Genomic DNA, 15529 nt, shown 5'->3' on the forward strand with positions numbered 1-15529 from the left:
CTCTCATTTGTGGTTTGTCTTTTCACTCTATGATATCTTTTAATGAATTGTAGTTCTTCATTTTCTTTATCATCTTTCTGGCATGTGTTATCTGCCTTAAGAAATTCTTCTCTATCCCCAGTGTCATAAACATATTTTCCTGGGTATTTTTCAAATATTTTCAATTTTTTAAAAAAATATTTTATTTTTCAAATATTTATATTTCAAACATTTTCGAAATGATTTGTGTTGTTGATATTTTCTGGGTTTTGGCGGGGAGGGGGGTTGTGTTATAGGGTAGAGAGCCAGTCACTTTGGGATTTTTTCCCATTTAATTTTTTCCAACCACCATTTACTGAAAATAATTCATTATTTCCCCCACTGATTCACAGTGCTAATCTGTTATATTTTAAATTTCCATTCGTGTGAGTCTATTTCTGAGGTCTTTATTTGGTTCCTTTGGTCTGTATATCAAATCCTGTGCCAATACCATACTGTCTCAATTACTGGAGCCTTGTAAGAAGTTTTGGTATCTCCCTTCAAACTTGTTTTGCTGCATGAGTGTCTTGGCCTTTTTTTTTTTCTTTTTCTTTTTTTTTTTTTTTTTGGCTCTTTGAATTTTAGAATCATCTTGTCAAGTTCCATGAAAACCAGGTTGGATTAAGGGAAGAAGTTCCTATTCAATGCATGAGTCAATGTGGGGAGAATTGACATCCTAATAATAACTTTCGCCATCCACTAACTGGTTTTTCTCTTCTTTTATTTAGATCTCCTAAATATTTAATGTCTATAATAAAATGTGATAATTTCCTTTACAAGTGTTTTATACATGTTTTGGTGAGATTTATTCACATATATTTGCTATGTTGTCATCCTTTTTTCTCCTCCTCTGAACCTTGAGTTCATATAGTTGCTGCAGTCCCACTTCTTAATTAACAGCTACCATCATCACCAGTCCACACACTCATTTGTTTCCTTTTATCCTCATATCCTACTTTCCATTATGTTGAGTTTATTTAATCTGTATCTTTTTTATTGTTTTCTTAAATTATGTTTATTGTTTTCTGTGCGTATATTTTAATTTACGGGAATGGTGTCATTATATATTGCGCTGTTTCTTATCTTTTTCATCTAGCACTAGGCTTTTAGATGCATCCGGGTAGCTATGTGTATTTATAATCTGTGGGTTCTAAATAATGTTCTCCTAAGGTGTGCATCTACCACATTTTATCCAACTATTCACTGACTGGAACACAGAATACCTCCAGCTTCCTGCCACTACACGTAATACTAATGAATATCCTAATATGGACCTTGTCAAAATTTCTTTGGCCTATAGACTCAGGAGCAGAATGTATGGGTCACAGAATATGAATATACTTAACTTGAGTAAATAATGCCAACAGTTCCCCCAAATGACCAGTATAGATACCTATTAACAGTGCATGAGGGTTGGAAGAAATTAGAACTATGGAAAATGACAAGCGTTGACAGAGAATGGAAATTACGAACACTCAGTATTGATTTAATTTGCTTTTATCTGATCTCTAGTAGCTTAAGATCCCTACAAATGCTCATCAGTCTTTTGGATTCCTCTTCTGTAACTGCTTTTCTCATTTTTCTAAGGTGGTTTCTGCCCTTATCAGTTTTACAGAATTTCTTGTATATTCAAATATTAATCCATTTTCTGCTTTAGACACTATAAATCTCTTATCCCATTTTATTATCTGTATATTAAGTTTGTCCATGGTGTCCTTCACTGAAATTCTGAACTTTGACGTAATTAAATCCACCTTAAGTTTGCATTGTCATTGTGTTTTGAAGTTTTAAGAAGTTCTTACCCATTCCTAGGCCACAAAGGTTTCTGCTTAGGTAAAACTATGAAGTTAATATTAAAAAACCTTTCTCATTTAGGTCTTTATCTAGAATCTACCTCTTATCATGTGTTACAGAGGGTTCATGTCTTTCTTCAAATAATAGCCCCCTTTTCTGAATATTAAATAGTGATTCCAGGTTTTGTTAATTATTCTCTGTTGTTGTATAGAAATGTCCTTGTGGGATTTTGATCCCATATTCAGCAACCTTACTAAATTACCTTCAGTTTCATTATTTATAGGGTTTGGGGGGCTTTGAATGAAGACAATCATATCTGTCTTGTATGTAAATAAAGACACATATCTTTCAAACTAATCATACGTTTTTTTCTTCTTTTTTTTCTTGTCATACTTTCTGAGCGAGGACTTCTGTTTAATTTTGAATAGAAAAACCGATAGCAGCATCTCTGATATTAAAAGGAATATTTTAATATTTGCCATTGGGTAGAATTCTTGCTCTGCATCTTGGGTAGATACCGTTTATCAGGTTTTAAGAAAGTTCCCATCTGTTCCTAGTTTTCTCTTAATCTCTTTCTTGAATGGATTTTTAATTTGGGGATTTTTTTCAACATTTTTGAAATGACTATAATGGATTTACTTCTTCAATCTGTTAATGCGCTGAATTACATTAATAGATTGTAGGAGATTTTCTAATGTCAAACTGCTGTTGTATTCTTGGGAAGAACTCAACTTGATCATTTTTGTGCATTGGTAAACTTGGTTTGCTAATTCAGGCTTCCCCCACTATATGAACGTAGAGCATTCCTGTGAAATTTTTCATAACCCAAAAGGGGTAAAGCAAAGAAACAATTACCTTAGGACACATCTTGCTAATGGATACACGAAATAAACTGAGATAAAGCACAGATGCTCACAAACACGGATCATGCTATAGCAGCCTGATGCTGAGATATTGGCTGTAATCCTGGGGAAGGAGCTTGGTGCCACTCTGCCTACTGGGGGTATGTGCTGCCTCTATGATAGCTCCCTGCAAAACAAACATAAAATTCTTTTTTCGATTTTCATCTTTTTGCTTAAAAGCCAAAATCCTTTTCAGATTTCTTTCAGTTAGTGAAAAGAGGTATTAGTTTAGGCCTTTCGTAAAAGCAAAACCGGCATAAAGTGAACTTTTGAAAAGCAGGGAATACCACTTTTGCTTGAGGTTCTTTTTTTTTAACATCTACATTTATGAGTAAGATTGCCCCTATGTTTCCTTTTTCAAAATGTCTTTGTTTTCTCAATTTCTTTTTTGAATCAGTTTATATAATTTATCTTTTTGCTAGGAATTAATTTTTTCTGTTTTAAAATTTTTTGACAAAAAGTTGTTCATATCATTTAATCTCTCCTGTATCTATAATTCCGTTCTCTTTGTATATTAATATTATTTACTCATGCCCTGTTTTTTTCCTGATCTTGCTATATATTTGTAAATTTTATTATTCTTTTTAACTAATGAATTTTTGAAATTGACTCACCGTATCTTTATTTTCAATTTCATTAATTTCTGTTCTTTATTAAATCCTTACTGCAATTTTTTAATTTATTCTGTCCTTTTAATACCATATTAAGGTGGCTTTCTAGGACATTAATTTTTATCCTTTTAATTTTTAAAAAATTATTATTTAAGGTCATAAATTTCCCTCTCAGTAATCTCAGTAATATATTGTATGCCGTATTTTTGTTATTCTTCATTTCTGATTATTTTTCATAAGAATAAAGCACACTTAATTCAATATTTATTGAACCATCTTGATTAAAAATAATGAAATTGTACAAAATTAGGATCATACTTGAAAATTGGGATCTGTGATATCCATATTATACCACAGTACTCAACATACCATGCCATCCATGCCATGTTAATTGTTTTCTCAAAATTGTTTCTTTTCAGCTTAATTTTCAGAAGTTGGTAGAAGGAAGTAAGGTGGGAAGGTGAGGGATATAACTGGAAAGAATAAACATTGCCATAGACGCCTTTGGCTCCGTACAATTAGTGTTCTTTCCACAAAAACAAAACATTTTAACATAGTTTTAGATTTCCTAATTAGTGAAGTTTATATCAACTCTTTTGAATTCATTCAGCCATAAAGCTCGCTCACACTTACCTAGTACAGACCCATCCCTTTCACCATGTCAAGTAATGTCTTAGAAATATTGATGAGTAAGCAGGCATGTTTTAATTTTTTTTTACAAATACATATTTTATGTGTTTATACATAAAATGGGTTATGTGAAAAGGAATGGAAATATTCTAGATAAATGTGAGCTAGCACTTTACATTTCTTATCAGATACCAATTACACTGCTGACTCTGTCAATCTTAGTTCCTTTCTCTGAAGTACCTACTGTTTCCAGGCGTTGCATCCTCAGTTTATCTTTATCTAATTGACATGATTTTCAGCCATACCATTGGTTTCCTAAGAAACCAATTTTGCATAAGTGTGTCTGTGTGTGTGTACATATATGTATATATACACACATATAAAGTTAACCAGCTAAGAGGTTTTACTAAGATCTTTTTGCCAAAAAAAAAAAAAAGTCCACAGTGTTGAATTTTTATTTTCTAAATATACTCAAGTCAAACAAAATAAAAGTCATGATTTAAAATCCAATGTGTTGGGCTTCCCTGGTGGCGCAGTGGTTGAGAGTCCGCCTGCCGATGCAGGGGACGTGGGTTCGTGCCCCGGTCCGGGAGGATCCCACATGCCGCGGAGCGGCTGGGTCCGCGAGCCATGGCCGCTGAGCCTGCGCGTCCGGAGCCTGTGCTCCGCAACGGGAGAGACCACCACAGTGAGAGGCCCGCGCACCGTAAAAAAAAAATCAAAATCCAATGTGTTAATTTTTTCTGTCAAGAACATGCAGCTGAAGTGAAGGTGTTTGAGATATGTTTATAACAAATCCATTCATTTCTTGTAAAAGCCTGGCGAATTGTTTTATTTGCTCATTAGTTCATCTGAAGGTGTTAGATTGATTCTGCAAGTTTAAACATGCTCAGTATAAATGAAGGAATATTCACATGGAAAAAAATGCTTATCTCTAATAGAGAACAAAACAGTACATGATCAAACAGCAGGAATTTAATATAACCCAGAAATCTGCCTTCTCAGAAAGTTGGAGGTAAAGTCAGAGGGATTTTAAAATATGTTTTAGATGTGGTGCTGTCTTTTAGTAGAAAGTTCATTAACCTTTACATTTCTTCTGAAACTAAAACGATTTTATTCACAGATAATTTTTGGAAAGGGCCTAAGAACTCTGTCTTTTTCTTTCTATTTATTTTCTAATGGGAGAATCAGGCCCTGTTTTTGCTATAGGGTTTACTAATGAGTTTAAAATTTCGAAGCCAAACCAGTAATAAGCCTTACAATATCAGAAACTACTTTAAAAACAGGTAGTTACATGCAATCCCACTAAAATATAAAATCATAGATTCTAAAGAGTTAGAGAAGATACATAATGTAACTTCTCCAACCAATACAAGAACAGCCTCAACAATCATGCTCGGAGATGGATGTCTAGATTCTGCTTATCACATACAATGACAGGGAGCTTAACTACCTGAAAAAGTAAGTTTGTCCATTTTAACAACTCTTTCAGATAAATTTCTGTGTAAATGAAATCTGCCTTTTCACAGTTTCCTTTTATTGATTCAAGTCTGTTTTAATCTTCCTCCATAAGACTGTTCTTCAAATATACAAAGACATATATGATGTTCTCTGGAAGTCTTTATTCCACACAGAAAATATCCACATTCCTTCAACTGTTCCTCATGGAAGCTGGTTTCTGGGTCCTGGTTGCCTGTTTCAGGGATACTAATGGGACTGGAAACCGTGTCAATTGGATACTGATAAAATAAATTGAGGATGCAATGCCTGGAAATGGTAGATATTTCAGAGGAAGGAACCAAGATTGACAGAGTCATCAGTGCAGTTAATCCTGATAAGAGATATAAGTGCTAGCTTACATTTATCTAGAATATTTCCATTCCTTTTCACATGACCCAGTGTTATTCTGGTGTTGGGTCATGGAATTCATAGTCTCTGTCTAAGGCTGAATAATTCAATTGGGCAATGAACTCAAAATTAAAACACCCTTTTCTTCTATATTAAGTTTATGATTGAACCAAATTATAATACAAATTGTACACTTTGTTCAAATATCACCACTTTATAACTATTATTTTTTAAATTACCAGAAGTTTTATCCACCACCACCCCCACACACACAGACACACTCTCTTACACACATAAATTCTATCTGCTTCATGGTTTCACATATATAGAAGTTGCTTTATTAATCCTATATGAAGTAGGATGTTGGTAGGAAATGCTACCTTCATTTACAAATACTTGCATACATAACATAAATGCACACATATGCCTGTACATGCCCACTCACTAACCACAGGACCCCTGAAATTAGCACTGGAAGCAAATTCTTATGCTGGGAGAGGGTGGCTGCATCTGACCTTGGCCCTGAGCTCACAGTTTTAATACCGTGCTTTCCCATTACTAATGATTTCCCTATGTACCCTGCAGAATAGATGACACAGAGTTAAAACGTTTAAACATTTAATAAGGTGACCTTGGTACTTGATCCTGTATTTTTTGAACCTTTGATTAAGAGAGACCAGAAAGGAAGTGAAAGAACACAGCCAAATTCAAACTGGACTATCGATGTCTAAAGACTTCAGAAATGTTCAAGTGTTCTAAGGTCTGACCACTGTATGACATTGTTAGGGCAGTAGGCAATATGTGTATTCACTGTGAATTATCCTGGAAAATTGTGGTCAATCTTGGAATAAAAAATGGGGGCTTCCCTGGTGGCGCAGTGGTTGAGGGTCCGCCTTACGATGCAGGGGACACGGGTTCGTGCCCCGGTCCGGGAAGATCCCACATGCTGCGGAGCGGCTGGGCCCATGAGCCATGGCTGCTGAGCCTGCGCGTCCGGAGCCTGTGCTCCGCAACGGGAGAGGCCACAACAGTGAGAGGCCCGCGTACCGCAAAAAAAAAAAAAAAAAAAAAAAATGAAGGTTGAGGAGATGGGACTTAAGAGAGGTAATGGAAAACTTCCTGCGTCTCTGAGAGACCCTCTGGTCACTTTATCCTCTTCTATAATCATGATGAGTGGTGTACCCTTGTGGGTGATAGTGGATATGCACCCTAAAATGCAGAGGTGGGCAAGGTGTATAAAGGTACTCTGAGGATGCTTCTGGGTTTGTGCAATGGCTGCATGTTATTCTTTGTGTTTATTACACCTTTTATCCCAAACAATCAGAACATGTTGTGAAAAATTATAGCAGATCTCCACTATGCTGTGGACCTGTTACATATATGACATGCAGAGCTATTATCTCTTAGTTCCGCACTGGAAGAGTAGCAATCTCATTTGATCATCAGCAACAAAGTTGAAATTGACAGATGAGGAAACTTGGTTAGAGAGATGCACGGGACCTGATTTTGAGCACAAAAATAAGAAAACAGCCACAGAACTCTGAAAAATGCAAGGATAAACACAGGTCAGGCTTATTATTTCTTATAATAACAGCAGTGGAGATTTCTTTCTCTAGGATATAGAAGATATAATAAGATACATTAGGATACAATAAGTGATGGCAAGTCATCACCCTCAATGGCAATATCTGGGAGTAAAGTGATGAATTAGAAAAATTATACTTTTAAAGAAATAAAAGATCTATGGAAGGCTAGATAAGTAAAATTCCAGTAGGGGGCGAGTCCCCCAGGAAAGCTAATATTGCCAGCTGTTGGCTTCTCTGGGAGTATTTTCTGAGTCTGGGAATTAATTATCTGAGAATCAGTCTTGCCATAGGCAGAAGACTCTACTAGAGGAAAGAGAAATCAGCTGAGGTTTTGACAACCATATGGACTGACATGTCAGGTAGGAAGAGAAGTCTGAAAATATGGCCATAAGAGACATTTGCTGAGAGCTGTGGCAGTACAAGAGGCTAAGCAGTTGGCCCAAATGAGCAAAATGAAATCTCCAACAATCTCACAGAGTTTAGAAATCAAGCCATAGTGTAGAGATGCCTACAACAAACACATAGTAAGAATCCTCCTTAAGACATTTACTGTATTTTAAACCCATGTAGGATGGAAGACAAAGGAGTTATTTTCACAACCTCTGAAAAGCAGAACTTTCAGATTAGAGGAGATAGAGACCTGCTAAACTCTTAACCAAAAAACCCAAAGGACCGTGCTCAAGGAGGGGTCAGGACCTGAAAGCAGAGTACAAATCCGCAGTCCCATAGTGGACTCCATAGGGTTTAGGACATCAAGTCCCATTAAAGGAGCCTGCAACAAACACAACATAGGTCATGCCCTTTTAAGCCATTTAAAACCAGAGGTTGACTGAATCTAATTAAAGCTGCAACCTAACTTCAACCTCAATCCAGCTTATTAATTATTGAGTTGAGACAATGTGTCTCTCGCTCTGTCTGCCTGACAAAAGGGCCAACCCTCTGTGGAGGGAAATAATATCTACTTCAATCTCCGTGGATAATTCATACAATAAAAAATTATGAGACATAATTTAAGAAAGGAAAGGTTAAGAAAATGTGGCCAGCATTCAAATGTTTACCTAAAATAATAGAGACAACCAGTTATTTTACTAGCAAAACGGGTTTATTCAGAAAGAACAAAGAATTACAATTCAGGCCATGTACTCTGTGGCAAACCACAGACAAGTCCAGAAAACAAGGGAGATAAATGTCCTTTTACAGAGGAGAACGGGGAGTTAGAAGGGGCTCTTATAAACAGAGTCCATTGGAGGAAACTGGGAGTTCAGAGTGTATTGGCTTTTCATTGGCTGAGTTGTGACAGCCTCTTATCGGCAGGGCTGTTGCTGGGTCAGGAAAATGTCTTCCTTCCTCCTGCTGGGTAGGAAAGTAGGAAGCTTCTTCCTGTTGGAGATGCAAAGTAAATTGTTTATAGTTTGTTCCTATTTGTATTTGTCATGACAGGTGTTATGAGTGTTCTTGGTGGAAGTGACCTAGACTTCAGAGAGAAATTCTAGTTTTCAAATCATTTATATCTGAACATTGAGGAAATTTTCATTAAGACATTGCTGAGACTATAGATTGCATCTCTTCAATCCATCTATAATTAACAAATTTTAAATTCATCTTATTTAATGAGCACTTCCCTGTTTCTTAGTTTTTCTCTTGTATAAATATTGGGGTTATTATGGTGCTTTCTGATAAAATTATGCAGGGAGGCATACATGACCCTGTTGACCCTAATTTGCTTTCCTATATGTGAGCTAAAGATTGGATAATCATCCTGCACTACTCATATTACGGACCAAAAGCCCTCCATTGTTCATAAGCCATTATTTTAAATGTACGATTTTAAATCTTATAAATTTATTTTAGACTCAAAAAAATCCTGAAGTTATGGATTCGAAGTTATGTAAGGAATTTTTGGGTTTTCTTTTTCTTTTTTGTAGAATATGATTATATTTGCACAATGTATTTAAAATAACTAGCTTCTAGAGAAATTACAGTTTGCATCACTTATTTCTTAGGGAAAGTAAAATGTAAAGTACTCAGTCTCCTTTCAATCAATCAGTCAAGAATTTAGCTTGATGATACTAATAAAGACATAAAGAACTTCCAAGAGAGATAATCATCCTCACTCATAAGTTTAAACCAGAATTTCAGGAACTGGATGCCCTAAAATAAATTAACTACAAAATAAAACCATTATTATGAAACAGAACTTTTTATCTCGTCTTGGAAATTTCCAAGGTCCTCAATTAACTTGAACAGATGAAAAAAAAAAATTTTTGCATGAGGGAGGAGAAGAGGTAAGGTTTTGTTTTGTTCAGCTTTTTGGAAGCAAAACAGTTCTGGGTATTGGTTTCTGATATTTCACACTATGACCTTAAGTGAACCCCAATCCCCTGGTCAAATCCCGTACCAATTAAATCAGAATCTCTGGAGATGCATCTCAAACATCAGTAGTAATTAAAGCTCCCCAGGAGAGCTTTTGTCCAATATGCAGACAAAGTACTAAGCCTGAGATACATTACTCTAGAAGCTGCTAGGATTTGTGACTATATAGCAAAACAGAATGTGGACTCAAAATGGAAAGGTACCATGAAAAGTCCTTCTATTTATTCTCTGACTTCCAGGCAGTATCATATCCTTGCTATTATGAAGAATGAATTAATCAGACAGAATACAATGTTATAAATAAAGGAGAGGATTAGTGTTTTTCTTACACTGAAATGAAGTTAACTCTGACATAATTCAGTGATAGTTTAATAGTGCATGGCAGTTGCCCATTTGTTTTGGATCATAAATATAAATTTAATTTGAAACTACAGTGCAAATTTAAGAAATCTGCAAGTAATGGCACAAATTAGAGTTTAGCCAATATGCTGAGAACACCTCTCTGGGGGAAAATGCCATGGGATATAACAAAGTGTTTATTACTTCCATGTTGTATCCAAGGCACCAAATCTATTTGCCTATTCTTTCATCTGTAAAAAAAAAAAAAAAAAAAGAAATTACATTTTTAAAAATCTGTTAAAAAAGGGAAGTGGGTTGAAATGGTTATCAAGGTAGTCTCAAGAGAGGAAAAGAAGTTGCAAAACAAAAAAGTATGTAGAGAAGGGGGTAGGGACAATCCCAACTTCTTTCCTTTGGGGACATTAAGGAGTATGCTAATGATCTGAAGATATGCTTGAAAGTTCCAGGACTTTTCTGCCAACTGGTGGAGCTACTGCCATGATTCACTATACCGTAGCTGTAGCTGTATCTTTTGTTTTTACAGTGAACATGAAATAGAAGGGCTTATTTATTATGGCTTTAAAAAGATGAATATTAAATGAGATGTTTACTCACAAATTTCAACAGCTATTAGAGTATTAGTTCATTAAAATTAATAAGCTAATATGAAACTGTTTTAACATTTCCAGATTTATAATTTGCTACTGAAAACTTGCAAACAACTGAACAGATGTAAACTTCAAATCTTTACCTTCACTAGTATCAGGCTTGTGCTATAATTAAGCAAAGCAGCTTAAGATATTTAAAGCAAAAACTCCATAACTGTGCTGACAATGAAATGGTTTTTATTAGCAAAAGTCTACTCTACATACACGTTTTGACTTTTCTAGGAAAATTGAAAAAGTTGAGAAATTTTAGGTTACTACTCTTTCGTGAACAATTCTATTTTGGTAATACAGTAGAGGTTCTGCTGTTTTATATTATCACTTAAAATATATGATCTTCTGCATTTCTGATGGGCTGAAATATATTGGATATAATGCAATATTATGTATAAATTATATATGTTATAGCATAGTATAATCTGAAAATATAATCTGTCTGGAAACAGTTTCTATCCTGTTAATTTTTTTCTTCAATACTACATTTAAATATCCTTTTCTTAAAATAGCATGGAGAGAAAATAATAACATATGGCACAGGAACTGCTTTTTCTTTCGTTACTCTTTCTGGTCTGAGAAAATGAAAGGCCATTAGGTTAATTTCTAAAAATATTACAAAGAATTTAAAAAGAGACAATTTAAGTAACTAGAAACTTTTGAGTTCATTCTGAAATATGTATTATACTTTGTTTATTTTATTCTACATTGCTTATGTGGTATGTCCTAAGATTTCATACAGAACAAGAAAAGAATAAGGTTACTAGTTTATTTTCAAAAGAGCTTATACAGACAACTGGTGGCCGAATATGAGACTTTTCAAGCTGTTGTGATAATATGACTTCCTGTGAACTGGGTGCTGATTTCTCAGGAATAGTAGCAGAGCTTTGAAAAGATAAGATGAATCTTAAGTAATAGTGCCTTTTTAAATTCTCAATAGGGAAAATAATCTCTCAAGCAGATAAAACGCTTTTTTTTTCTTAAACTGAGTTGTCATTGAATTAATGGAGTCTGGGACTTCCCTGGTGGTCCAGTGGTTAAGACTCCACACTTCCAACGCAGGGGGCGTGGGTTCAATCCCTCGTCAGGAAACTAAGATCCCACATGCCACATGGCGCAGCCAAAAAAAAAGAAAATTAATGGAGTCTGACTTTCTTGAACAACATTTCCTATCAGGTTGATCTCCAAAATATTTAACAGCTAGTAACATAATATTTCTAGTTACATAAATCAAAAATTAGAAAATATATTCCTTTTCATTCACTTAAGCGACTGTAAATATTTATAAAACTGATAACCAGCTGATATAACTAATAGCATAGATTACTAAATCATTTCAATAATTTCTATTTGTAGACTTAGAAATGTTAGGAATAACTTTTTGATATAGATATTGCTACTTAAATAAGGCCCTGTCTGAGCCATGATCTGACAAGATAGGTTTATCTAATAAGAAACTTTAGTTATGAATTTAACTACCCATGGGTCATTTTCTTAATTCCTTATTTTGTTTCAAATAAAGGACCCCTACTGTGTTTCTCAAAAGGAGTCCTATTGGTCTTTTGGTCAGGACAGTTCTTCATTGTATGAAACTAACCCAACATTGCTGAACATTTAGCAGACCTGACCAGAAGTAGACCCTTCATTTATTGTAACTACCAGTATCCCCCCTTATATTTCCAAATATCTCCCAACATCACCCCAAGGAGGTTACATATGGATTCAGACATTAATGAAGGTTGCTTATTCTTTTTTTCCAGCTTTATTGGCAGTATCAATGACCCAAAATAAATTTTTTTTTAAGAATCTAAAGTATACAGTTTGGTAATTTGATATATGTATACATTGTGAAAGGATACCTCCACAGTGAGCCAGGTAACACAACCATCACCTCACATGTTTTCTTTAAGTTTTTGTTTGTTTGTTTTTTGTGTTTTTTTGGTGAGAACATTTAAGTTCTACTCTTTTAGCAAATTTCAGTTATACAATACAATGTTATCAACTATAACCACATTAGATCCTGAGACTTTATTCATCTTATAACTGAAAGACTGTACCCTTTTACCAACCTTTCCCTATTTGCCCCACTCCTCAGCCCCAAACAACCATTTTTCTACTGTGTTTCTATGAGGTTTTTCTGGTTTATTTGTTTGTTTTTTGTTTTGTTTGGGTTTTTTTAGATTCCATGTATAACTGATAGCATGCAGTATTTCTTTCTCTGTCTTGCTTATTTCACTTAGCACAATGCTCTCCACATTTATCTGTGTCAAAATGGCAGGATAGGATTTCCTTCCTTTTTAAGGCTGCATATTATTCCATTATATATATATATATATATAGATAGATAGATATAGATATAGATATATAGATACACACACACACCACTCTTTCTTTATCCATTTACCCATCAATGGACATTTAGTTAGTTTACATACCTTGGTGTATATCTCTTCCAGATAGTGATTTTGTTTCCTTTAGATATGTACCCAGAATTAGGATTACTGGATCTATGATAGTTCTATTGTTAATTTTTTGAGGAACCTCCATATGGTTTCCCATAGTGGCTGCACAAGTTTACATTTCCACCAACAGTCTGCATGGTTCCCTTTTCTCCACATCTTCTCCAGTATTAACCTCTTGTATTTTAGATAATAATCATGCTACCAGTGAGTTGATATCTCATTGTGGTTTTGATTTGCATTTCCCTGATAATTAGTGATGTTATAAGTACCTTTTTATGTACCTGTTGTCCAGTTGAATGTTTTCTTTGGAAAAATGTCTCTTCAGGCCATTTGCCTGTTTTTTAGTTGGGTTATTTGTATTTTTGCTATTGAGTTGTATGAGTTCTTTGTCTATTTTGGATATTAACCTTATATCAGATATGTAGTTTGCAAATATTTTATCCCAATTCATAGGTTGATTTTTCATTTTTTTGATGGCTTCCTTGGATGAGCAGCAGCTTTTTATTTGATGTCATCCCCCTTTTTTTTTTTTTTTTTTTTTTTTTTTTTGCTTTTGTTGCCTTTACTTTTGGTGTCAAATACAAAAAATCATTGCCAAGACCAGTGTCAAGGAACTTATACCCTATGTTTTCATCAAGAATTTTACAGTTTTAGGTTTTACATGCAAGTCTTTAATCCATTTTTAGTTGATTTTTTTGTGTATGGTGAAAGATAGGGGTCCTGTTTCATTCTGTGGCATGTGGCAATCCATTTTTCTGAGCACCATTTATTGAAGGGGCTATCCTTTCCTCATTGTATATTCTTGGCCCCTTTATCAAAAATTGACTATATATGTATGGATTTATTCCTAGGCTCTCTATTCTGTTCCATTGCTCTGTGTCTGTTTTTATACCACTACCATACAGTTTTGAATACTACAGCTTTCTACTATAGTCTGAAATCAGAAAGTGTAATGTCTCCAGCTTTGTTCTTCTTTCTCAAGATCGTTTTAGCTATTTGGGTTCTTTTGTGGTTCCTTACAAATTTCAGGATTGCTTTTTCTATTTCTGTGAAAGATGCCATTGGAATTTTGATAAGGATCGCACTGGATCTGTAGGTGACTTGGGGTAGGATAGACATTTTAACAATATTAATTCTTCCAATCCATGAATATGGAATATTTTTCCATTTGTGTCTTCTTCAATTTCTTTCATCAATGTCTTACAGTTTTCAGTGTACAGATCTTTCACCTCCTTGGTTAAATTTATTCCAGTGTTCTTATGGTATTGTCAATAGTATTTTCTTAATTTCTTTCTGATAATTCTTTGTTGGTGTATAGAAATACAACTGATTTTTGTATATTGATTTGGTATCCTGCATCTTTACTGAATTTATTGATTATATCTAGGAGGTTTTTTATGAAGTCTTTAGGATTTTCTCTTTATCATAACATCCACAAATAGAGACAATTTTACTTTTTCCTTTCTGCTTTGGATGGCTTTTTTTCTTGGCTAATTGCCTAGGACCCCAAACTATGTTGAATAAAAGTGGTGAGAATGGGCATCTTTGTCTTATTCCTGTTTTTAGAGGAAAAGCTTTTAGTTTTCCACCATTGGTATGTTGCTAGATGAGAGCTTGCCATATATGTTTTTTTATTATGTTGACATATGTTCTCTTTATAATCCAGTTTACTGAAAGTTTTATCACAAAGCATTCTTCAATTTTGTCAAATGCTTTTTCTGCATCTATCAAGATGATCGTGTGATTCTTATCTTTCATTTTGTTAATGTGGTGTATCACATTGATTTACAGATGTTGCACCATTCTTTCATACCTGGAATAAATCTCCCTTGATCATGTTACCTGATCCTTTTAGTGTTGAATTCATTTTTCTAACATTTTGTTGAGGATTTTTGCATCTATCTTCATCAGGAATATACCCATAATTTTCTTTTCTTGTAGTGTCCTTGTCTAGCTTTCATATCAGGGTAATGCTGTCCTAGTAAAATGAGTTTGGAAGTGCTCCCTCCTCTTCAATTTTTTGAAAGAATTTGAAGAGGATTACCATTAGTTTTTCTTTTAATTTTTGGTAGAATTCATCAGTGAAGCCATCTGGTCATGGATTTTATTTGATGGGAAGTTTTTGATTACTGATTCAATCATCTTACTAGTAATTGAGCTGTTCATATTTTCTGCTTCTTGATGATTCAGTCTTGGTGGGCTGTATGTTTCTAGGAATTTAAATTTTATCTAGGTTGTCCAATTTAAAATTTTTTGGTAAGTCTAGCTAAAGGTTTATCTATTGTATCTTTAAAAAAAAACACAGCT

At 34.4% G+C, this 15529-nt stretch overlaps 1 protein-coding gene and 1 long non-coding RNA gene across 3 annotated transcripts in view; one reads left to right on the plus strand and one right to left on the minus strand.

Moving 5' to 3' along the window:
* RNF180 (ring finger protein 180) overlaps window positions 1-15529 on the plus strand; it is a 278091-nt gene that overhangs the window by 230782 nt on the left and 31780 nt on the right. The window lies entirely within an intron of this gene.
* Window positions 8493-15529, minus strand: part of LOC141278282 (uncharacterized) — a 247517-nt gene continuing 240480 nt past the window's right edge. The window contains exon 8 of the long non-coding RNA XR_012330705.1: window positions 8493-8769. This is a non-coding gene — a long non-coding RNA (uncharacterized lncRNA). The remainder of the gene's footprint in view (window positions 8770-15529) is intronic.

Source organism: Tursiops truncatus, chromosome 3 (genome assembly GCF_011762595.2).
Source record: "Tursiops truncatus isolate mTurTru1 chromosome 3, mTurTru1.mat.Y, whole genome shotgun sequence".
Lineage (NCBI taxonomy): Eukaryota > Metazoa > Chordata > Mammalia > Artiodactyla > Delphinidae > Tursiops > Tursiops truncatus.